We start from the raw sequence: 25,886 nt of genomic DNA, 5'->3' as shown, positions 1-25,886 counted from the left end.
TAGATTTACATTTCTGTTTAATTTAACAAAATATTTAGAATGTATTGGATACTGCAAAGCCTATGTAAGATTAAAGCTCTTCCTTCAAGTACACAGAGGCACTGTGGTAAAGATAATGGCACCCTTCTGCACATGTTGTGGGAATGTCCTCTGGTTAAACATCTGTGGAAAGAAGTTGGCACTAGAATTAAAATGATTTTGGGCTTTAGCATCAAACATTGGTTGAGAACTACATATTAGGATATTTACCCACAAATTTCAGCCTCTCATCAGTACAGCTTTCATAGTTTCTGAGAGAAGCCATGATCATACAGTGAATGATTTTAGATATGGAAAAGTAAATCCATGCACAGAACAAGGGTATTCTGACCTCTTTGACTTAGCAGCTAAAGGAGGGACCACCTTCCCCCACAGGGATCAACTATATGAGTTTAAAGAAATCCGGGTTCCATTTTTGGAAACATTTGACTGAGGAACACCCCAGGGCCTTGTGGCCAGTCTAGACCTCTTCCCCCTTGACTCTTACCCATCCTTTCACACTTCCCTTCCCTGCCTTGCCCATGTTGTACCCCCATTAACTGCAAAGTATTAATTTATTTGATTTTATAGCATGATATTGATTTTTAAAAATGATTTTGCATATGTATGTTAATGCTATGCTATATGATGCAGATGGTAATGTAAAGTTTATAATATTCATCTTTTGTATTGTAATGTTTGCATTAAAAGTTAAAATAAAAACCTTAAGAAATCACACTGTGAAAATTTTTGAAAACAGATCTTCTTAGTAATTTTTGTGAGTCTTCTTACTATTCTTCAACTAGTTCTAACTGAAGCCAACAAGATAGTTTCTCACTCACACATACACCCCCACCTCTGCTATGAAAAGAATCATGTTCAAATACAATTGTGAATCACAGGTACAGTGCAACTATTCATAGATTCCAAGGCCAGAAAGGACCATTGTGATCATGCAGGCTGACCTCCTGTACAGCACAGGCCATAGGACTTCCCCAAAGTCCTAGAGCAGATCTTCTAGAAAAACATCAGATCTCGATTTACAAATTGTCAGTGATGGAGAATCCACCATGACTCTTGATAAATTGTTCCAATGGTTAATTACTCTTACCGACAAAAATTTACACCTTATTTCCAGTCTGAATTTGTCTTGCTTCAACTTCCAGCCATTTGATCATGTTATATCTTTCTCTGCTAGATTGAAGAGCCCATTTTAAAATATTTATCCCCCTGTGGATACTTATAGACTGTAATCAAGTCACGCCTTAACCTTCTGTTTGTTAAGCTAAACTATGTCATGACAATGTTTCTTTCTTGCCCGTGTGGACAGAAAAAAACCCCATGAACAGCGTTTGCTATTCATAGCATATTGTAATCTATTCTCTTTTACAGCCAGATTCATTTAGACCTTCTTACATCCAACTTACTAAGTGCCAGTGAGCATAAATAGGTACAGTTTACACACCAGGACAAGGTGTTAGAAGGTATAAATGAAAGTAGTGGATGAAAGAATGCATGGAAACTAATTTAAGTCACACCGTCTTATATCCTTTTAGATTTTTTTCTTTCTACACTTCCCTTTTGGTCCCTCTTTTGATGTTACACAAATTTAAATTCAGTGGGCCAGATTCAGATCTGACACATACTGAGGCATATAACTAGTGGGCATCAATCTAAGGGTATGTCTATACTACCCGACGGATTGGTGGGCAGTGATCGATCCAGCTGGGGTCTAGACTAGAAGTGATAAATCCACCCCCAAGAGCTCTCCCACCAACTCCGGTACTCCACCAGGGCAAGAGGTGCAGGTGGAGTTGACGGGGGAGCATCAGCAGTGAACTCACCACAGTGAAGACACCGCGGTGAGTAGATCTAAGTACGTCGACTTCAGCTACAAGAAAAGGAGTACTTGTGGCACCTTAGAGACTAACCAATTTATTAGAGCATAAGCTTTCGTGAGCTACAGCTCACTTCATCAGATGCATATCGTGGAAACTGCAGCAGACTTTATATATACAGAGAGAATATGAACCAATACCTCCTCCCACCCCACTGTCCTGCTGGTAATAGCTTATCTAAAGTGATCATCAGGTGGGCCATTTCCAGCACAAATCCAGGTTTTCTCACCCTCCACCCCCCCACACAAATTCACTCTCCTGCTGGTGATAGCCCATCCAAAGTGACAACTCTTTACACAATGTGCATGACAATCAAGTTGGGCTATTTCCTGCACAAATCCAGGTTTTCTCACATCCCCCCACCCCCATACACACACAAACTCACTCTCCTGCTGGTAATAGCTCATCCAAACTGACCACTCTTCAAGTTTAAAACCAAGTTAAACCAGAACATCTGGGGGGGGGGGGGGTAGGAAAAAACAAGAGGAAACAGGCTACCCTGCATAATGACTTAGCCACTCCAAGTCTCTATTTAAGCCTAAATTAATAGTATCCAATTTGCAAATGAATTCCAATTCAGCAGTTTCTCGCTGGAGTCTGGATTTGAAGTTTTTTTGTTTTAAGATAGCGACCTTCATGTCTGTGATTGCGTGACCAGAGAGATTGAAGTGTTCTCCGACTGGTTTATGAATGTTATAATTCTTGACATCTGATTTGTGTCCATTTATTCTTTTACGTAGAGACTGTCCAGTTTGACCAATGTACATGGCAGAGGGGCATTGCTGGCACATGATGGCATATATCACATTGGTGGATGTGCAGGTGAACGAGCCTCTGATAGTGTGGCTGATGTTATTAGGCCCTGTGATGGTGTCCCCTGAATAGATATGTGGGCACAATTGGCAACGGGCTTTGCTGCAAGGATAAGTTCCTGGGTTAGTGGTTCTGTTGTGTGGTATGTGGTTGTTGGTGAGTATTTGCTTCAGGTTGCGGGGCTGTCTGTAGGCAAGGACTGGCCTGTCTCCCAAGATTTGTGAGAGTGTTGGGTCATCCTTTAGGATAGGTTGTAGATCCTTAATAATGCGTTGGAGGGGTTTTAGTTGGGGGCTGAAGGTGACGGCTAGTGGCGTTCTGTTATTTTCTTTGTTAGGCCTGTCCTGTAGTAGGTAACTTCTGGGAACTCTTCTGGCTCTATCAATCTGTTTCTTTACTTCTGCAGGTGGGTATTGTAGTTGTAAGAAAGCTTGACAGAGCTTATTCACGTAGCTGAAGTTGCGTAACTTAGATCGATTCCCCCCTGCGCGCCCCCCCCCCCCCAGTGTAGACCAGGCCTAAGTCAGAAAGATAGTAGTCTAAAAGAGTCTAAACTGGTGTCATACATATATTAAGAGGCTCACCTTAGAATTTGGTCCAGAGACTTAGAGATGAGTGGTCTATAGAAGCAACAGTTAGAGGAAGCTAAACAGCAGGAGACTTTTTACAGCAAATTCAAGAAGTGGAAAAAATAAGTCAAGGAACAACCACTATTAGAAAGTTAAACAGTATGGGACTTTTCACAGATACTGCAAATAGCAGTGAGACAAAAATAAGCCAGAAAAGCAACAGCTAGGGGAAGCTAAGCAGCAGGAGACTTCAGAGCAAAATAGGCGTAAAACAAGAATACACCAGGGAAACAAGAGCTGGGGGAAGTTAAATGGTTAGAGACTTCAGAAAACACAAACAGCAGTTAGACCTAAGTAGGCCAGAAAAAAAAAAACAAAAAACAAAAAAACAGAAGCTAAAAGAATATAAAGATCATGCAGGAACTCAAAGAAAAAAGGTAGGTTTTTTTTCTGGGGGAGGAGAGAGAGGGATTAATTTTTTATTGATTTTCATAAAGATACAATGGACAGTACAAAAAGGTAAATGACTTACAGGTTGGTTTTGTTGCCAAATACTGCATGCTTCACAGGATCTCCAACAGAATTACGCAATGATGCAATTTTACAACTTGTCAAAGGTGCAAGACCAGACAATGTAAAACCAGAAAATACTACCTAGGCATACCATGTTAAGGTGGGGATAACAGTAATAAAATTGGACTAGAATCATAGAATCATAGAATATCAGGGTTGGAAGGGACCTCAGGAGGTCATCTAGTCCAACCCCCTGCTCAAAGCAGGACAAATCCCCTATTAAATCCCCAATTAAATTAAATAGGTATGTGTATAGGCAGAGAAGAAAAGGAGGTGGGTTGGGGTAGGGAAGGAAAAAAAGAAGGGGTTAGGAGGAATGAAGGTCTGCTATCCTTTGAACAGTCTTGACAGTTTTCTCCATGTGTACCTAGAAATGGGGTCTACATTTCTTCATTCATAAAAATGCTCGCTACCGTAATAAGCTATTCGTTCTTTGGTTGCTAAGATAGGTCTGAATACCACTGCTATTTTCTGAACATTATCTGTTCTTCCATTTTTGTAAAACCATGTGCTTGATGAGCAGCCCTCAAGAATTAAAATCTTTGTAGCAGAGTTAAACCCAGATTAGAAGGTAAATAACCTAGGATATACTTTTTGGCTGAGATTTGGCTGCTATATTAACTCTGGTGTCCACCACTTTCCATAGCTTGACTGTTGTATAGTCCCATAGTTATATCAGAGTTCCTTTTTGCTTTTTACAGCACCAACAAGCATCAGGCCTTTATCTTGTTCAACCTCTGTAGTGTCCAAAACATTTGGAATAAAATCTTTTGTTGTATCAAGTGTAGCCTGAGGTCTACAGAAGCCCCTATAACAAAAAGAAAAAACAATACAAATTATAGCAACATATGAACATATATGTACTTGGCAATGCTGGGACTGATGCCATCTGCTATCAGGCTTGAAAGAACACTTTTAACTAAACATAGCTAAAACTCTCTTATGCTCCCAGGGGGATAGGCATAGGCAGCCTATCCTTACTCTTCCGACCATCCCCCCAGCTTCCAAATACTTAACTGAGTATGAAAATTATCACTAATAACCCTACATAGGACAAATCCCCAACAAAGATGGTGTGGAAAGTTTTACGTCTATATTCCATAATGCAATAAGCATCCCACAGATGGTTGTCTCAGTTTCTGAGATTGTGTAGTTCACATGGGCTTAGCAGGGTTTTGGATCAGGATCCTCTGTGCCTTATGATTACAAGTAGGGACCTTATAATGTCAGAGTTGCCAAAGAGGGCTAAATTGCCAGAGTTTCCATCCCCTGTATTTCAAACAATTTTCAAAAATAGATAATTAATCCAACTACTACCCAAACTTTAGGTGCATGTAGGTAAACCAACATCGACAGACATATAGTTTGTGTGCTGGAAACGTTTGATGGTTACATTATGGTCTTATAGCAATTTAACAAGGTAAGCAAAAGTGATTATGAATAACTACCCTTATTATCATCATAGAATCATAGGACTAGAAGGGACCTCAAGAGATCATCTAGTCCAGTCCCATGAAATCATGGCAGGACTAAGTATTATCTAGACCAGGGGTTGGCAACCTTTGGCACACGGCCCATCAGGGTAATCGCTGGCGGGCCGCAAGACATTTTGTTTACATTGACCATCCCAGGCACAGCTCCCCCGCAGCTCTCAGTGGCTGCAGTTCGCCATTTATGGCCAATGGGAGCTGTGGGAAGCAGCGGCCAGCCTGAGGCAATTTAAGCCCATTGCTTCTTGTTCTATCCTCAGAGGTTGAGAACAATTTTTCTCCTTCCTCCTTGTAACAATCTCCTATGTACTTGGAAACAGTTATCATGTATCCCTCTCAGTATTCTCTTCCCAGACATCTCTAGGTCCATGCTGTATCTACCAGCAGTGGCATGGCAGTCTAAATCAGAGGACATAATCTTCTGTTCTCAGGGTTCCCAACAGTGCTTAGACAGCCCTGCCTCACTGCTGTTCACCATAGTCTGTGTGTGCATGCACGTGCATCTTCACATTGCTTAGCGCTCTATGCTACAGCAGAAGAAGCATATCCAGCAGGGCTGCCTAACGAGACGCCAGCCTTCCATGCGTAGAGTGGTTGCTAGGCAATGGTTCAGAGTGGATTTGTTATTGCTCACCAGTGCAGGGTTGGGCAGGGAAGTTTATGTTTCTACTTCTTCACCATCAGGCAGCTTCTTAAAGCAATCACAGCCATGATGATTCACAGTTGGCAAGGGTACAGAATTAAGTATTCAGCAGTGAATGTCCATGCTATGCTGCTGTCATAATTCAAAACCCCATATAGAAAACACAGAGCATATACGTGGGCTCCATCTTCACCACACGCAGCCAGGGACAAAGTGGTTTTGGTGTTTTTTTTTTCTTCCCCTTGAACTTTTGTGCAAATCAAAATATCAGCCAGGGAAATGCCTGCCTCCAAATGATTCTCTCTCTCGGACACAGAATAACGAGCCTGATGTGCTCTACAGAAACAGAATAACAAGCTGGCTTATTTGGAATCCATTCTGATTGTACATTGATAGACATTATTCTTCAAAAGCATTTTGTATCAAAATAATGCACAGTTGTTAGAGGCTTGCTTTTGTCCTTCCTGTATAAAATGGGTAAATTGCACCAGAGCTCTGTCTTTTAAACTGATTCTGCTTCAAAGGGATTTAGCCTAGTATTTCACAAATGTAAATAAATACACAGCATGTAGGTTTTATATTTTTTCCTTAAGTTCAAACTCCATGAGACATTGACATTCTGGTGCAATGCTTAAAGCACGATACCTTCTTTTTAAAGTCTGTGACTGATAGACTTTGACTCTGGGATAATGGGAGGAGACGAACTGTGAGGCCCTCAGTGCTGTTGACAAACTGTGGCAGTGAGCACTCCTTACTGTATTGGTGCTTCTTTCACCCATTTAAACAGTATTGTCTAAAATCAAAGATTAAAATTAAATTAGATTATTTCTGCACCTATGTTTTCCTTATCTCATTCTGATTCAGATAATTCCCCCCACCCCATGTTTGCTTAGGCTCAGTTCAGAATGAGACTCACACTTCTAGTGAGAAAAGGCCTGTGTCTTGCAGTGGAGAAAAGCACGGCCTGAGAAGTGTTGCCTAGTGTTGACAAAATTTCTTCTTCATTGGAGGACAAAGAGTAAGCCATGAAAAGCACCCCCTCACTTGTTTCCTCTCTTCTTTAGGGCAATGGATATTAGACATGACAATCCAATTTCTTGTCATTAAAAGAAGTGTAAGGATTGGACTGTAGGAAGGATGTGGACGTCAAACCCTTTCTCTCCTTGAGGAGGGAAGAGCCAGCTCAAAGTGAAAGGGGAAGATGCATTTCGGTGTTTGTAGGTGGGTAGTGAGACAGAAATACTACAAGTGGAGCGAACACACATGGGGTTAGGATCTCAAAAGAGCGTTACAGATGGTGGGAGGGCATGCTACTGCAAAGCCATTCTGTGTTTTACCTGTGGGGGTAGTGGTCGTTTTCCACCTAGCCTATCAATACCCATGTGTGTGCTAGTATGTTGAAGTCTGATCAGATAACCCTTGGCCTGATACTGCCAGTGACTTCAATCAGAGCAAGATCAAACCTCAATTGCCGAAATGGTGTTTGTTGGTAGACAAATGACCTTTCAGTAGGGAGGACAAAGATGGGTAAACCTACTGAAGAGCAAATAATGTTCAAGGATAATATATTATCTATTCATTTAAAAATATTTTATATCCAAGCACAAAAGAAATGATTATTTTGGGTAATGTAAAGACTCTACCCGTAACAAGAAAACATTAACTAAAGTCTGTGATACATACTACAGATTTGAAATACAGGGAAAAAAGGAGGTTGTATGTCTCAGAAGTCTGGATTTCACTCCCATTTCAGTATCTGAATAGTACTGCAGGAATGAAAAAAATGAGAGGTCACTTTGTAATTTCATTTATGAACAGAATATTAAATATTTCATTTTAGAGGGGGTATTTTTGGTTTGTTTTCAGGGGAATGTGGTACAATCCTTGGATAAAAGTACATTTTGTAGATTCTGCAGGAAATCTGTATTAACTGATTTCAGTGGCCTTGGTCATTGGGGTACTAATTATAACAAGTTTTAAACTGCTAGAGATATTTTTCTGGTCTCTAGTCCAGACAGATTATGCCTCTGGCTGCTCATAATTCTCCCTGTTAGTAATAATGAAGCTTACAGTCATATTATTTGTAGCAATCAGAACAGAAATGATTTGGAAGAGCTGATAGAGTGAATTTACGTCACATTACAGTTTTTACCCTTGAGTTATTAATTGGTCAGTGCTATGCTCATTTCTATTACTGCTTTTTGTCTCTGACTTACTAATATGTGCTGACAGAAGAGAAGACTGATTTCCCCCCGGGGTCGAAAGGCCAGTACTGAAGTGGAGACCATGACTGCTGGCTGACATTAGCAAGCTATCTGTATAGAAATATTGAAGCATTTGCTTCTATGCTCTCAGATACTGCCTTGCATAACTACAGCCAATTTAGCTATAAATCTCCATCTTATCTTCTGGTGGCAGTTCACTGATGCCTGCCGTTCTCTTTGCTGAATACACAGGGCAAAACTATCATGGAGATTCCTTTTGGTCTGTTTTACTGTAATTCTAAGCAAACTTGAGGCAAAACAGCACTATGAACAGAACTGGTCAGAGAAACTTCAATGAACCATATTTTGGCAGAATACATAGATCTGCTGGAGTAAAAATGCTTTGAAAAATGGGATTGATTTCAATAGAATTTCATTTCAGAAGAAAACAGAGGGTCAGGGGGAGGAAAGGAGGAATTCCAACAGTGTTGAAACAACCCATTCTGATATTTTCTAACAAAACAATTATATTTTTTTGTTTTGAAATTTTTAAAATTTTGTATGATACATAATGCACAATTAAAAGGTAAAATCTAAATGAAACATTTTGATCAACCTGAAACATTTTTTCCCCAAGATTTTTCCTTCACAAAGACTTTCCAAATATTTGGCATTCCTTCCAATTTGGAATGAAGCCAACATTTTGAAATCTTGAAATCTTTTGTCAGTTGGAATGTTTGTGCATGGCTTTGCTAGTGAACAAAGCAGTTTTACATTGCAGTGTTAGTTATATTTTTAAATGCATCTTAAACAAGGTATACTAGGTACCTGAATTAAACTGTAGTCCAATAAATTTGCATTCACCCAGATACTTTCAAAAACTAGTTGTTTGGGATTTCGGCTCTACTGTTCCCTGAAACCTTCACCAACTTGGGTCTCCTCTTTGGTTCTTAGTCTTTTCTTGTCTTTGGGGAGAGGACACCCCTCTGACTGATACACTGATTGGATTAAAAGTTCCAAATCTTTTCTATCTCCTCTTAGAGTTAGGGCTGGACTTAGGGAAAATGGCACCTTGGGCGAACTTGTATTTTGGTGCCCCTGGTCCCATGGGCGCAGAGTCCCCCCAATTGCCCCTGGCTCCCATAGGTTTCCAAGGCTCCCTACCCCCCTCACCGCACACTGTGCTCCCTGCACCACCCTCCTGCACCCTAGCCCCTGCACTGTGCTCCCTCCACCCTTAATTCCTGCACCTCTCTCCTGCACCCATAAGCCCCGTACCCCCTCCTGTGCCCATAACCTCTGTCCCCTCCTTTCCCCTTAACTTCTGCACTGTGACCCCTTTGTCCATAACACATGCACCTCCCTCCTGTGCCCCTACCAGCACCCAGATGGGAAAAGTGACCTGGATGCACAGAGCAGTTGGCATTGCTACTCACTGCCCACCTCAAGCACTGCTCCTCTGCACACCCCTAGGGGGCCGTGTGGGAGGGAGCAAGGAGCTACGTCAGGGCTCCCTGTATCCAGGTCACTTTCTCCACTTGGGCTGCATAAGGGAATGATAGGAAAGCCAAGGTTCATGTGGGAAAAGTGACCTGGATGAATGAAGCACTTGGTGTTGCTCCTCACTCCCCCACACCCATAGCCACCTAGGGGGCACAAAGGAACGTTTTGGGGGAGCAGTATCTGTGCAGCAACTATCACCTCCCCCTCCTTAGTGTTCCTCCAACAGAAGGAAGTACGGAGAAATCTGGGCATCCCTGCATGCTGCACTCCCCTGCCAGCCGGGAGCAGTTTCTGACTCTACACTGGCAGTGCACACCTCTGTGCTGCCACACAGCACCCCCTTGGCCATGGCACCCCTGGGCAGTTGCCCAGGTGGCCCACCCCAAGGCTGACCCTTTGGGGGGGGGGCAGACTGCATGAAAACCCCATTCAGCGTCGTTTTTTTTAAAAAGCAAAAGTTATTAAAATAGAGAGAAAGTAGTAGTAAAACAAAGGAAACTGCGTAAGAGATCTAAAGTTAAACTTCTCATAAGCTACACTAGAAAAGGTTGCTTTTTTCAGCCGAGTTATAGTAAAATGAAAAGAAAAACCTATGTCTCTTGAAATCTGTCCATTTCCGACCCCTTTTGTCAGCACAGCCTGAAATAGTTTCTCCCTTCTGTCTCTCTGCAATCTCTCTCTCCTTCCTTACATCTTTAAAACCCTGGTCCAGGATTCAATTCTTTCGATATGCCTGGCTTACCAGACTCCCCTACAAAGTCATCTTTCCAGTTGTTCTGGAAACAACCCCCTCTTCTGTCGTCCTTGGTGGGGGGACCTTCATTTGGTGTCAGTGGCAATATTAATCCTCCCAAGCTGTGTGTGGAAAAAGGTTGTTAGGGATGCTAATTAACCCCCTTCCAATGTTTAGCATCTTGATGCAGCAGGTAGCTTCTAATTTGCTGGATGACCTCCATTACATATCTTTTTGTCTGGGTGAAGAAAAGTAACTTATAGTCTTCCATACATCATATATAACTTGACTCCATATTAGATATCATCATTGACAGAAACTAGCTTCTCTGTCAAATTCAGTAGGATTGCAGTCACCACTACACTTTCAAAACATAGTTGTATGGGATTTAGACACAGGGCCAAACCTTGGTCTTTTGGTTAAGGCACTGAATTGGTACTCAATAGATGTGAGGACAATTCATGCCTCAGCTACAGACTTCCTGTGTGACCTTGGGCAAGCCCACTTACTCTCATCCCCTCAGTTTCCCATCAGTAAAATGAGGATAATAATATTTTCCTACCACACAGATAGTTATGCGTATAAATTACTTTATGTCTTTGAGGTGCTCATATGTTACACTGAAGGAGGCCTGATAAGTTCCAAGATAGATGAAGCATTGCTATTAAATGATACTGAACTCCTTTGTAGAGAGCTTTGAGATCTGATAATGAAAGGCACTACACAAGAACTAGGTATTATTATTATTAGTATTAAAGTCCATGGGAGTATCAATTTCTTTTCAAGTCTTTGGAAATTAGAAGAACAATAGCTAGCTTTCACACAGCCCTTCAAAGTGCTTTACAAAGGAAGGTCGGTGTTGTCACAGTCTTTGGGTAACTGCACTTTTGACCCTGTCTGTGGTGTGCTCTAGGAATGCCCTTTCAGGTCTCAGGCCTCTAGCCATCAACTCTGTCTAGGCAGGAACTCATCTTTCTCTCCTGACCAGGGGTTTAGGCTTGCAACATCCCTGCAATTGACTGTGATTAACTCAGCAAATCTGACTAACTCAGCCCTTCAGTTTCACCTTTTTAGCTCCAGAGATAATGACAGTGGTTTATCAGTGACCAACCAAAGCAGAGTACATTTATTTAAGGACAAGCGCATACAGAAAAAACAGACAAAACAATACTAGAGTCTAAATGCACACTAAATGTAACAGAAGTCACCCATCAGTCCTATGGGGCCCTGACACACTGAAGTCCTTCCAACCCTTCAGCAGAATTGGTGCCCTCCAAAAGGAAAGCCCTTCTGTCAGGATAAATTCAGGCTTTATAGCAAAACTCTTGCTTTGTCTGCCAGCCTCTCCACAGGTAAAACCAGTCACTGCACCTTTCCCAAGAGGTCAAGTCTCTAGAGGCAGAGTATCTGCATAACTAGCTTGAGGTATTGCATTAATCACCCCTAGTGATTTCAGATTTCACAGGGACCTTTCTGTGAGCAATGAACACAAATACATAATACTCATTGATACAGAAGTCTAAGAATATTCTATGGGGTCATCATCTGTGCCATCTCAGTATTTGAAGTTTCTTGCTTTCAAGGGCTCACTTCGGCATACAGCTAGGGTTATACTAAATACAATAATTCTAATAGTCAATAGTCTCAAATTAGGGCTGTGTTCATCCTAACTATCCCAGGTATTGTTAACTTCATGTTACAGATGAGAAGACTGGGGCACAGAGAGTTTAAGGGATGTGTCCAAAATCACACAGCAGAGCAAGGAATAGAACACAGGTCTCCTGATTCATAGAAGAATCATAGAATATCAGGGTAGGAAGAGACTCAGGAGGTCATCTACTCCAACCCCCTGCTCAGAGCAGGACCAACACCAACTAAATCATCCCAGCCAGGGCTTTGTCAAGCCCGGCCTTAAAAACCTCTAAGGATGGAGATTCCACCACCTCCCTAGGTAACCCATTCCGGTGCTTCACCACCCTCCTAGTGAAATAGTGTTTCCTAATATCCAACCTAGACCTCCCCCAATGCAACTTGAGACCATTGCTCCTTTTTCTGTCATCTGCCACCACTGAGAACAGCCTAGCTCCATCCTCTTTGGAACCCCCCCTTCAGATAGTTGAAGGCTGCTATCAAATCCCCCCTCACTCTTCTCTTCTGCAGACTTAACAAGCCCAGTTCCCTCAGCCTCTCCTCATAAATCATGTGCCCCAGCCCCCTGATAATTTTCGTTGCCCTCCACTGGACTCTCTCCAATTTGTCTACATCTTTCTGTAGCGGGGGGCCCAAAACTGGACGCAATACTCCAGATGTGGCCTCACCAGTGCCAAATAGAGGGGAATAATCCCTTTCCTCGATCTGCTGGCAATGCTCCTACTAATGCAGTCCAATATGCTGTTAGCCTTCTTGGCAACAAGGGCACACTGCTGGCTCATATCCAGCTTCTCATCCAGTGTAATCCCCAAGTCCTTTTCTGCAGAACTGCTGCTTAGCCAATTGGTCCCCAGCCTGTAGTGGTGCATGGGATTCTTCCATCCTAAGTGCAGGACTCTGCACTTGTCCTTGTTGAACCCCATCAGATTTCTTTTGGCCCAATCCTCCAATTTGTCTAGGTCACTGTGGACCCTATCCCTACCCTCCAGCATATCTACCTCTCCCCCCAGCTTAGTGTCATCCGCAAACTTGCTGAGGGTGCAATCTATCTCGTCATCCAGATCATTAATAAAGATGCTGAACAAAACCGACCTATGGGGCACCTCGCTTGATTCCTAGTATAGTATTCTGTCCACTGACCTAGGTTACCTAAAATGCACTGGTAACTGGAGAGTGAGCTTTATATAATATGTAGGACACTGTAGTGAGGCAGTGTGCTTCCCTGCCGCCCCGGAGAGAGATGAGTCCCTCCGGACACCAGAGTGGGCGAAGCCAGGGAACTCTGAGCCCGCCCCCCAGAGGGTCAGGTGCTGCCCCAGAAGTATAAAGGCCTGACCTCAGGGCTCACTGGGGAACCAGCTGCCAGGAGACCAGACGCCTCCGGCCTAGCTCGTGAGTGGGAAAGCACAGTGGCCTATGGAAGACCTGAGGAGTGGTCCGGCCTGCCCCGTGCCAGCTACCTGGAGGAGATGCTGAGCCTGCCCCACACCAGCTGTCCGGAGGAGGTGCCGAGTCTGCCTCAGCCAGCTATTCCGAGGAACCCATGGTGCTGGACCCCCATGAGGACATCACCCTGACGCAGGTACCTCAAGAGGGGGAGTCTGGAAGTAGCCCGGGAGCAGCCCACCCTAGTCTGGCTGTAGCACTGCCAGAACCCATGTCCGTGTGTTGCGGCCAGGATCCCCACTGTCTCAGCAGTGGGTCTTCTGCTGCTGCTAGGGCCCCAGGCTGTGACGCAGTGGAGTGGGAGGGCCTGCATCCCCCTGCCACCCAACTCATGGGTGGCAGTCTCCCCCTCTCCCAGGCCTTTTGGAACCTAGGACTTGGCCTCGCTGAGGGCCTGAGCACCTGACTCACCAGTGCTCCGCCCTGACCCAGGGCCTGGGCTCACTGTGTTTATTTGTACCTGCACCAAGGCCGTAGAGGAAGACTCCCACGGATGGACTAATTCCTTGCAAGAGCCATTCCCAAAGGGAGTGAGGTGGTGTAGTTCCCTGCTACCCATGAGATAGCTGAGCCCCAGCTAGCCTCTCTACAGACACCTAAGGATGCCAGATGTGGGATGAATTTGGAGGTCTCAAGTCTAGTGGTGAATGGAAAGAAGCATATGTAAATACCTAAAATAATCTGTTGCATAAATGAGTGCTGACATTCCTTTGGCAGGTCTAACTTCTGTGAACTTCTCTGTATGCTGAATAACAATAGAGCAAGACTTTGCTTCATGATGAGCAATAAACAATCTCTCTACACTTCAAGCAATATTAATTTACAATCATACGGTTCATATAGCACCAAGGTCATTCAAGTGGTTCAGTAGTAATAAGTTGTATCACTCAAATCCAAACACATCTGGATTTTAGTAATACAATTTAAAAATACCCTTGAATGTGGGATGCTTCAACTTCTGGGCCTGATTTTCACAGTGCTGTGCACACATGTCCTATTGAGTTTTGGGTGCTCAGAACTTCTGAAAATTAGAGCCAAGGTGTCTTAAGTTAGGCACATAGAATTTATGGAAACTTTAGACAATTTGGACCCACGTGACTTGGCCAATGGAAACACTGAGTTATTGGCTCATTGGTGCTAACTTCAAGGATCCTGGCATGTGTTACCTTGAGGGATATCAGGCTCTGTATATGCATTTCTTGATTTAACTCTGTGTCATATGGAAACGGGGTGGGGGTTAGTTTTAGTTTTTTAATTTTAGGGGGATATGGACTTCTATAGTTGGGGAACATTTTCTCTAGTCCAGGGGAGGGCAAACTATGGCCCGTCAGATTTTAATCCAGCCCTCAAGCTCCCATTGGGGAGCAGGTTTGGGGGCTTGCCCCACTTCACCCATCCAGCATTCCCTAGCCTCTGACTCACAATTCCTTGATGAGCACCATCTTCTTACACACAGAGCTACATTGTACAGGCGCGACTAGCACTGCTTACCCAGACTTCACCACGCCGTTTCTGGGATCAGAACCCCACCCCTACATAACAGTGCACCCAATCCCTGAAGTGCCATCCTCCTTGCACCAACCTCTGCCCAAACTAGCCAATGATCAAGGCCAGCATCATCACAGGATGCCATCCCTAATCAAATCAAATTAGGAACCGTGAGCTCCTTCATCGACCACTCCCTGAGGCACCACTCCTCTGAGAGACTCATCTCATTCCTCATCAGCCAATCACCGGGGCCTGGACCCTCCCGGTCTTCTATGGCCCCACCCTTGAGACTCTCGAAACCGCCCAGGGGCTGCATCCGTCCCAGCTAGGGTGCCTCTGCCCACGGTGGTGCCTGGTAGAGCCGCCTTGGTGTCACTGCCAGCAGGGCCCCTAGGAGTCCCCAGTCCTGCCCCTGTAGAGGTCCTCACCCATGCCACATCCCATGAGTCCCTCTCCCCCCAGCTCAGTAATTTCGTAAGCATTGATGGCCTGCCAAACAATTTCCATACCCTGATTATTCTCACTGTTAAACAATAGAATACCAATTTAAATTTATTAATGTTTTTGGATGTTTTTCTACATTTTCAAATATATCAATTTCAGTTACATCACAGAATAGAAAGTGTAAGGTGCTCACTTTATATTATTTTTATTACAAATATTTGCACTGTAAAAATGATAAAGAAAGGAAATAGTATTTTTCAATTCACCTCATACAAGTACTGTCATGCAATCTCTTTATCATGAAAGTGCAACTTAAAAATGTTGATTTTTTTGTTACATAACTGCACTCAAAAACAAAACAATGTAAAACTTTAGAGCCTACAAGACCACTCAGTCCTACTTCTTGTTCAGCCAATCGCTAAGAGAAACCAGTTTGTTTACATTTAGGGGAGGTAATGCTGCCTGCTTTTTATTTACAACATCACCTGAAAGTGAGAAAAGATGTTTGCATGGCACTTTTGTAGCCAGCATTGCAAGGTATTTACTTGCCAGATATACTAAACATTTGTATGCCTTTTCATGCTTTGGCCACCATTCCAGAGGACATGCTTCCATGCTGATGATGCTCGTTAAAAAAAATGTGTTAATTAAATTTGTGACTGAACTCCATGGGAGAGAATTGTATGTCTCCTGCTCTGTTTTACCCTCATTCTGCCATATATTTCATGTTATAGTGGTCTCAGATGATGACCCAGCACATGTTCGTTTTAAGAACACATTCACTACAAATTTGACAAAATGCAAAGAAGATACCAATGTTAAATTTCTAAAGATAGTTACAGCACTCGACCCAAGATTTAAGAATCTGAAGTGCCTTCCAAAATCTGAAAGGATGAGGTGTGGAGCATACTTTCAAAAGTTTTAAAAGAGCAACACTCCAATGCAGAAACTACAGAACCTGAACCACCAAAAAAGAAAATCAACCTTTTGCAGGTGGCATCTGATTCAGATTATGAAAATGAACACGTGTCAGTCCGCACTGCTTTGGATCGTTATCGAGCAGAACCCCTCATCAGCATGGACGCATGTCCTCTAGAATGGTGGTTGAAGCATCAAGGGACATAATCTTTAGTACATCTGGCATGTAAATATCTTGCAGTGCCAGCTACAACAGTGCCAACCAAATGCCATTCTCACTTTCAGGTGACACTGTAAACAAGAAGCAGGCAGCATTATCTTCTGCAAATGTAAACAAACATGTTTGTCTGAGTGATTGGCTGAACAAGAAGTAGGACTGATTGGACTTGTAGGCTCTAAAATTTTACCTTGTAGAAAATGTAGAAAACATCCACAAATGTTTAAATAAATTGTATTCTATTATTGTTTAACAGCACAATTAATTTTTTTAATTGCACGATTAATCGCGATTAATTTTTTTAATCACTTGACAGCCCTAGTAGAAAGACATTCCTACTATATAAGGGTGAAAATTTCTTCTCAGATCCAGATGCTAATACTCAGTCTCAAGATTCTGGTTTCCCTACATGGCATGGAACTTCCACTGACATCAATATACCAAAGGGAGAGTAGATTATATAAATTGGGTGTTAACACATGGATGTGATTGGAGGTTTTTGCCTCTATTCTGTAACATTTGTCTCCATTTTATACAGGATAAATTCTGCTGAAGACTCCAGACTCATGCCTTTTAGGCTGATAAAATATGGCATTTTCATAATTTTGTTTTGCCATTAATGTCATGCCCCTAGCATAGAATGTACCTGTCTAATCCTTGTACCCAGAGGGCAGAATGCTCTGCAGATGACAGATGAGACGTTAGTGACATTTGTATTCATTTGACCTACTTATCCAAAATCAAGAGTCTAAATGTAGTCTCCTATTTCCTGATTTGTAGTGAGTATTCTGAAGCTACAAACAAACCTAAAAATCAGGTTACTAAAATATGCTCCACAATTTATGTGAATTTTTCATTAATTTACTCTGGATGAAGTATGGAGGGCACTGTTTTTGAATAAAACATATGATCTAGTGATTAATCAAATTCCTGTTCTGATGTGAGCAATAATCTATCTGGCACCTGAAGGGTACACAAGGACAAAATGCATACATGGAACAAAGAAAGTGGTATTCCCAGTCTGAATGCACCTAAAACAGACTTATTCAGAAGGGAAAAAATAGATTTTTCCCTTTAAAATGGATTAATAAATTAAGGTTACCTTGAAGAGAGATAACATTGGTTGCATGAAACTATTGTAATATTTAGACAATATACTCATTTATCATTTCAACTGATTACATGAAATAGCAAAAACCTTTCTGATAAGCACAATGTCCCTTCCTTCACTTTAATTCAGAAATTGATATGAGCCTTGATCTTATTCAAACAATGTTAATCTGGAATAACTCCGCTGAAGTCAAGGGAGGTACAACAGTGTAAAACAGGAGCAAGAGGAGATTCACGTTAATTCTTTCTGTAACTTTTTTTGAGGGCAATTCAAAGCGTGTTAGATACCTGAATCAAAATTTCTCTGCAAAACTATGCATAGATATTTGAGACAATTCAGGGCATCTATTGAGTCCCTAGTGATGTCATTTGTCATATGTTATGATGCGCACTCCCTAATGAAAAACGTGCTACTCCTGTGTGTGTGCATGTATGTTGGATCCTGAGATTTGCTTCCTTTTATCTCTGCAAGCCTCAAATTTCCCATCTCATACTTACCCTACTCGCAGCTGGGGAAGGTTAGAAGCTGCTCCCTATGAAGTCCGTCTTTGCTGCACGGCCAATAAAGTATTATTGTGGTCAAGAGATGGGGCTCCAGCATAATGAATGCAAAAATGATTTTCTAGAGGCTGCTGGACACAGACTGAGGACTTGACTACAGGGTGAGTTAGTGCATGACAAGCATGGATGAGAATCTAGCGTCCGTTAGCTTGCCGCACACTAACTTGCCATGTGGACCCTGTTCCTTGTTACTATGCACTAAAAGTTCTGTAGTGTGCTTTGACATACTTCCATTTCAAACAACAGTACATCAAAGCTATGGAACTTCTAGTGTACGATAGCAGGGTTGGCACAGAGAGTTGGTGTGCAACAAGCTAGTGAACTGTAGATTCACACTGTAGCTTGCCACACACTAAATCGCTGTCTATAGAGGTCCTGAGATCCTGCAGTTCTCTTCAGCTCTCCTAGACCATATGCAGGGTTAATTCTAAACCATAGTCTGGTACTAAGCAGGCATGGAATGGACTAAATACTTTACACTTAGAGGACTCCCAAACAGAAATCACAAAAGATTAAAAATTGTTTAAATATGATGAAAAAATAAGATTAGCCCATTTTGGGCATAGATTATATTAAAGTCCCATTTATAGATGATTTATAAAGGGTTAATAAATGATTGGTAGATGTTTTAATAACCAGCTTATCACTATTTTATCAATGACCTGGAAGAAAACATAAAATCATCACTGATAAATTTTGAAGATGACACACAAATTGGGTGAGTGGTAAAAAATGAAGAGGATAGGTCACTGATTCAGAGTGATCTAGATCATTTGGTAAGCTGAGCACAAGCAACCAATATGCATTTTAATATGGCTATCTATCTATCTATATATATATACTCATCTGGGAACAAAGAACATAGGTCATATTTACAGTAATGGGGGACTCTATCCTGGGAAGCAATAACTCTGAAAAGGATTTGGGGACTGTTGTGGATCATCAGCTGGACATGAGTTCCCACTGTAATGTTGTGGTGAAAAAGACTAATGTGATCCAGAGATGCATAAACAAGGAAATCTTGATTAGGAGTAGAGAGGTTATTTTACCTCTGTACTTGGCACTGGTGCAACTGCTACTGAAATGCTGTGTTCAGTTCTGGTGCCCACAATTCAAGAAGGATGTTGATATATTGGAGAGGGTTCAGAGAAGAGTCACAGGAATGATTAAAGCATTAGAAAACATGTCTTGAGGAGTTCACTCTATTTTGTTTAACAAATAGAAGGTTAAGGTCTGACTTGATTACAGTCTATAAATACCTACATGTGTAACAAATATTTACTAATGGGCTTTTCAATCTAGCAGAGAAAGGTATAACATGATCCAATGGCTGAAAGTTGAGGCTAGACAAATTCAGACTGGAAATAAGGCGTAAATGTTTAATGTGAGAGTAATTAACCATTGGAACAATTTACTAAATGTCACTGTGGATTCTCTGTCACTGACAATTTTTAATTCAAGACTGGATGCGTTTCCAAAAGATCTGTTCTAGGAATTATTTGGGGGAATTCTATGTCCTGTGCTATACAGGAGGTCAGACTACATGATCACAACAGTCCCCTGGCCTTGGAATCTATTAATTGTTCTAGATTGTTACAGGAGGCCAGTGGGTTAGCTGGTGTCTTATAGCCATTGTTTATAATCTGTTGTGTTTATAACAATTTATAGCACATACCACTTGCTTCTATACTTGCTTATCACATCTATACCTTTATTGACCCTTTATAAAGCTATTATTAAATGAAATCTTAATATAATGTGTGACCAACATTTTCCCACCTACTTTTCCTCTTCTTCCATACAAACAACTATTCCTTCTCCTAATCGTGAACCCTTCCTAAACAGATAGTGGGGCCCTAAACTGGGAGAGACAGGTGAGCCAACATAAAAAATGCATTCGTACACAACCAATGCACAAATATACAAACCATCTGTTAAGTGTGCAGTTCACTGACCTACCATACATGAACAAATGTGGATTTCTATGAGTGCAGCTGGGAAGCACATATTTTTGCAGGTGTACCAATTATGTCCTCTTCCTTTGAAATTTTGATTCTAAAATCTTTCTAGGTAACTAAGGCCTCAAACCAACAAAGCATTTAAGCATGTCAAGTCAATGGGACCACATACATGCTTAAAGTTACTCACATGCTCAAGTGACTTGAGGGATTGCGGCCTTGTAATGGAGTTCACTCACTGTTAAGCGCCCCTTGGGGCCAGATGTGGTTTTGCAGCTTTCGCACTGGGCTATGATTTCCTATTGAAGGCATTTCTAGTTTCTGCCTGGTAACTCAGCCCTTCAGCTGGGTCACTGCTTTTGTTCACCCCTTCCCTGGTCCCAATTGTCCCAAACTAAAAGTCAAAAATGTCTTTAACAGAAACAAAAATCCTTCCGCCTTCTCTATGGCTCTTCCTTTGCCTGAATTCAGCTCAGCCTGCAGCCCCCTCCTCTTGCTGGGCTCAACAATTCTTAGAATGGGCTTGTATGCTCCCTTCTGCAGAACCCGTAGGGGAACCCAGTCACTTCTCTGCTTATTCAGGATCTCTCAGAGGCCTCCCTGCCTGGAGAGCTTTCCCCATAGCTTCCCTTCCTGCTCCGAGCTTCCTGTCTAGCTCTCTTTTTTACTGCAGCCATCTTCTGCTACTCATGGGGAAATGCCTGATTCCCCTCAGCTGGGGATTATTCTGTCAGCAGGTTGGCGCTCTAGCCCCAAGGGCAAATCACCCTGTTACAGGCCTAACTGTAAAGTTCAGATCCAATAAAGCATGTAAAAAAAGTTACTCACACCTTCTCTTATTCTATTCCTGTATTGGACAGTTCATACCTCCCAAGCGATTTTGAAATTGGCAAAGTGATATATTACTTTTCTGTTCTAGCCAGCTTAGATCTGTGCTAATGGAATCCTTGCCCTGGTGTGACAAGTGAGCAAACCAACTGGGCAATTTACTTAATCCATTTTAAAACTGCTATGGAAACACTGATTCCTGGTTAACGCATCTCACTGTAAATTCAAACACTATCCCACAGCAGTCAGGATAATAATTCAAGTGACCACTAAAACTTGGCATATCTCATATCCTTAGCTTATTTTTTCCATCTCAGAGAAACCAGTATGTAAAGCTTTGGTTGGAATAGACCCTCATTTTACTTTTTCTATGTCATTGGTATTTTCTGAATAGGAGGGAATTTTCTACCTGACACTTTATGGATAATAATTAATGCGTAGGTGACCTGCAGAGCATTGGTAATTTCTCACTATTCTCATACGGAAGCAGACAGTGAGTGACAGATTTGCAACATATTTGTTAATGCCAATACAATGAGCAGTGTCCATGAAGTCTAATAGGTTCATTAGTTCAATATGAACTTTACAATAGATTTATATCAGAAAGGGCAACTAAAGTAGCATTGCATTAGAGTCTATCATGATGTCAGTTAATTACTACTTTCACTATGTTAAAATCTTTTACAGAAGAAATATCTTTCCATCTTATTGTAGCAAAAACAATACTTCATATAGCATTAATGATATAGTGACACCGCAGCCGACCCTAAACTCACAGTTTAAGGCAGAAATAATTTAAACATAATTACTGGAATTTCAAAGAGCTAGAAATGAAGACTGTTCATTTCCTAAATCAAATTATCATTTTCAAGTAGTGTAACATAATGGGACAGGATTGTTTAAAATTACTGTGTCAGCCAAGGGGAAATGAACATTATTTGTTACTGTCATGGTGACAGGGCAAGCTGAAAAGAATTGAGGCTGATGGTTTTTAGATATCACTCTCGTGGTCATTAGGTCAACAGTTAGTTAATTAGAAGCAACTCTGAACATAATGTAGGATTTAATCAAAACATAACGTGGATGAAGTTTACAGTTCTTATTAACAGCTGGTTGATAAGAGAGACTAAACCGTCAAACAGTCAAGTGCGGCAGTATAAATATGCTATTAGGCCCAGTTAGTTTGTCTTCGTACAAAATTTCTGAAGATCTTGTCCTCCCCAGACTTATATCATGCATCTTGAGATTCAAAAGCATCATCTCTAGAGAAAGGATGCATATCCTTCTTCAGGCAGCTGGTAACATACAATATGCTATCTAGTGATAAGAAAATTATGTAGTATAATGAATCAATGTGCACAGTCAACTCACCTCAACATCATTTATTATAAATCTGTGTCCTTAACAAATATTAATAAGTTAATGTTTATAAAGTGGTTGGCAGATGAAAGTCGCTATTTCAAATGGTAATTACTGCAAAATTTAGAATTACAGGTGTTTTAGTGGCCTATTTGGCTACCTTAGTGAATATTTCTTTTACATATCATTAGAAAAGTCTACAGAAGAGGTTTCCTGACTGAGATTGGCTCCAGGCTGCCCCTGGACACAAAGCAGTGTCATCAATACCACTGTCTAACCCAATATCATTATTCCTATTACTATCAAAGTGTGAGGAAAAAATCATAGTGGTTCTCAATTTCCTAATGGCCACTAATTCATTTTGGGACAGGGAAAGGAGGCTAAAGGAAAATAGATTATTCTATAAAATTCTTGTCAACTAAGAATATTGTAAGAACTCTTACTTGTCCTTAGGGTTCCTATCAACTAACCTTCTTGAGTTTACTTCCACAATTATGACTTTATGAAAGCCCTGGGGGAAAAAAATAGCTGCTTTACAGTATCCAAGACATTTACTTTTATTCTTCGTTATTTAGTGCATTAGCTTGTTTAGCTACTTTGACATTTAATACAAGGAGTATGTCTTTTACATCTAGTTAGAAAGGTCTACAACATACTTAAGGTGATGATGACTAGGTTCTGCTAATCTATATTTTAATAGTTTTATATTCACACCTATCAAAAGCTATCTCGTGGTTGAGATTATAAAGGCAACTGCTGTTGATGAAGAGTACTTTACTTAGCTGATGGTGTAATGGCTTCAATATAATGTTATATTTTTCACTGCCATCACTTTGAGTCATTTTCCAAACACCTGCCTAATGTTTTTCAGTTTCCTAATGAGATTGTACTTTTCGTGGGAGGGGAATGGGCAGCAGCAAGGGAATGGCTAAAATATTAGAGTTCTTATTATACAAAAAGCATATCTTCCCAGGGCTTTTAAAGAGTGTAATTTCATCACAGGATTCCTATGGCTACACTGCTCCTACAATTTTTGACATTACAGGCACCCTGGAAGGAAGTATAGTTTTCTAATGCCCTTATTCTTTCTATTATCTGTATTTATGTCGAAACAATGTTCTGTGACTGGCACTTGATGGAAGAACAGGTTGAGCCATTCCCTCTTGAATGATTTTCAGCAATTTAACAGGCAACTACATCTTAACAAAAATGCCTTTACAAAGCTGTTTAGGCAAACTGACAATTTGCAAACCTTGCAAATCTATGATTCGCTTTAGATTTTTTAATATTTGTGGATACTGCCTTGGAAATTTATAACAGTTTGAACAATTTTCCCAATGAAAAGTTAAATCTGAGTGCTTTCCTGATCAATTTTACCATAAACCAGAGGACCCGTCTTTTTCAAATGTGTTGTGGCATTTTCAGAATGATTTATTGTCAGCCCCTATGAATCAATTTTTCTCTAATAAGAAGTGAGAAATGAGTGTTCAGATCAAATGTTTTTGGAAATAGAATGAAGAAAGTTATTTCATACAAGTTCAAAGTTTCTAACTTCCACACTGAAAATGAGTACAATTGGTCATCCACTCCCTCTGACATCAATGGGCTTTGAATCAGGACTCTGCTCAGTTCTCTCTCCACATCATACTATTGGCCAAGAGCCTCCATGACTAAGGCATTGAGACAGAGGAATAGAATATGAGAAGTGTACCAGGTCTTGACTGAGATGCATTGGCAGAATAGTGTGAAGCAGTTTACCTTTTTACCACAGCAAACATTAACTACTTGTCTTCACTTTCAAGGCTCTTCGTGGCCTGTCTCCACACTACCTATCATTAAGGCTGTGAGTCTTTCCCGGAGGTCACAGAAGTCATGGATTCCGTGACTTTCTGGGACCTCCATGACTTCTGCAGCTGCAGCGACTTCTGCGGCTGACACCAGGGCTGCCCGAGCAGCTGGGGCAGCCCTGGGGCCAGCCTCATTGGCCACTGCTATGGCGGCCCCAGGCAGCTGGTCCCAGACGCTGCCCCGAAGCAGTGGTCCAGAAGCAGCAGCACGCCCCAGCCCATCCTTGCCCGGAGGAGCGGCAGTGGTGGTGGGATTCTGGGCCTCTTCTTGCCCAGAGCAGCAGAGGCGGTAGGGCTGCTGGCCGTCCCCCACCCCCAGGAGCAGCAGTATCCACTGGAGCACACCCCCTTCAGGACCTAAGATTTAGTTAGGGGTATTTTTAGTAAAAGTCATGGACAGGTCACTGGCTGTGACTCTTTCGTTATTGCCCATGACTTGTCCATGACTTTTACTAAAAATACTCATGACTAAATCGTAGCCTTACCGATCATCTGTCATTCAGTATCAAGAGATTAACTCCCACCCGCAGGCATCTCATGATGCCAGCCTCCATTGACCACTGGTAAAATTTTCAAACAAGCACTTTCATGTTTTTTCCCATGCTGCCCCTCATGCTTTCGAGGAACTCCCTGTAAACATCCATAAAGTCACTTTATTGACCTTTGCAGTCCCTTCTAATGCTATGATTCTCCTTAAAACTCTCATTTTCCCAGATGCCTACAAAACACTTGACAATGGTTTGGATGTTGGTGTGCAGAGATCACTGCCTATCATGCTGATCATTGTTTCCTTGTACTCCTCCATCTATCTGTTTCTATCCATCTGTGGTCTCTTGCCTTATACTTCTTTGAGGCAGGGACTGGCCTTTTGTTCTGTGTTCTACAGCACCTAGTACAATGGGGACCTGTCCATGACTGTGGCTGCTAGGCCCTATGGTAATACAAATAAATAATAATAGGAGGGGAGTTGCTTGGGAACAATGAGAAGGAGTCCCAAGGGAAAAAAAATCCAAGGGCAGGTCCAGGCTGTTCACACAAATAATAAACATTCTTCTATAGTTTTGTTCCTTAGAGAAGCATCTTTCCTACAAACCACCATGATTCTAATTCTGATCATTTTACCTTCAATATTGAGACAAAATGCTGATCTCCCTTAGCTTTCACTGACTTCAGTGGAATTGAGGACACCCAGGAACTTGTGGGATTAAGCCAATAATATATGCTTGCTTGCTTGCATTATACTGTACAGTCTAGCAGCCTCAAACTCAGTCCAGAGACATACTCTTTCATTACCATTGATCTAAAATAATCCTGGAGAATTCACAGTTCTGATATAAGAAAGGAAATCTGGTTGTTTGAATTGGGCTTCCATGTCAAATTTCTACTCTTTAAATATTTTGCCATTCAAAAAGTAATAGATTGTCCCCAAAATGGAATTTATTTTGACTGTCAACTGTCTGAAATCACAACTTTCCTCTTCAATTATGTTAGTCTGATCTCCATCTACTGCAGTCACTACAACCTGAAATTTATGATCTCTTTATCAAATTTGTGAATTTGTTGGATTTTTGAAGGACCAGGCTTAACTCATTGTGTTACACATCTGGTGTGTAAAC

Source organism: Lepidochelys kempii, chromosome 8 (assembly GCF_965140285.1).
Source record: "Lepidochelys kempii isolate rLepKem1 chromosome 8, rLepKem1.hap1, whole genome shotgun sequence".
Lineage (NCBI taxonomy): Eukaryota > Metazoa > Chordata > Testudines > Cheloniidae > Lepidochelys > Lepidochelys kempii.
Note: the sequence above shows the minus strand (reverse complement) of the source record.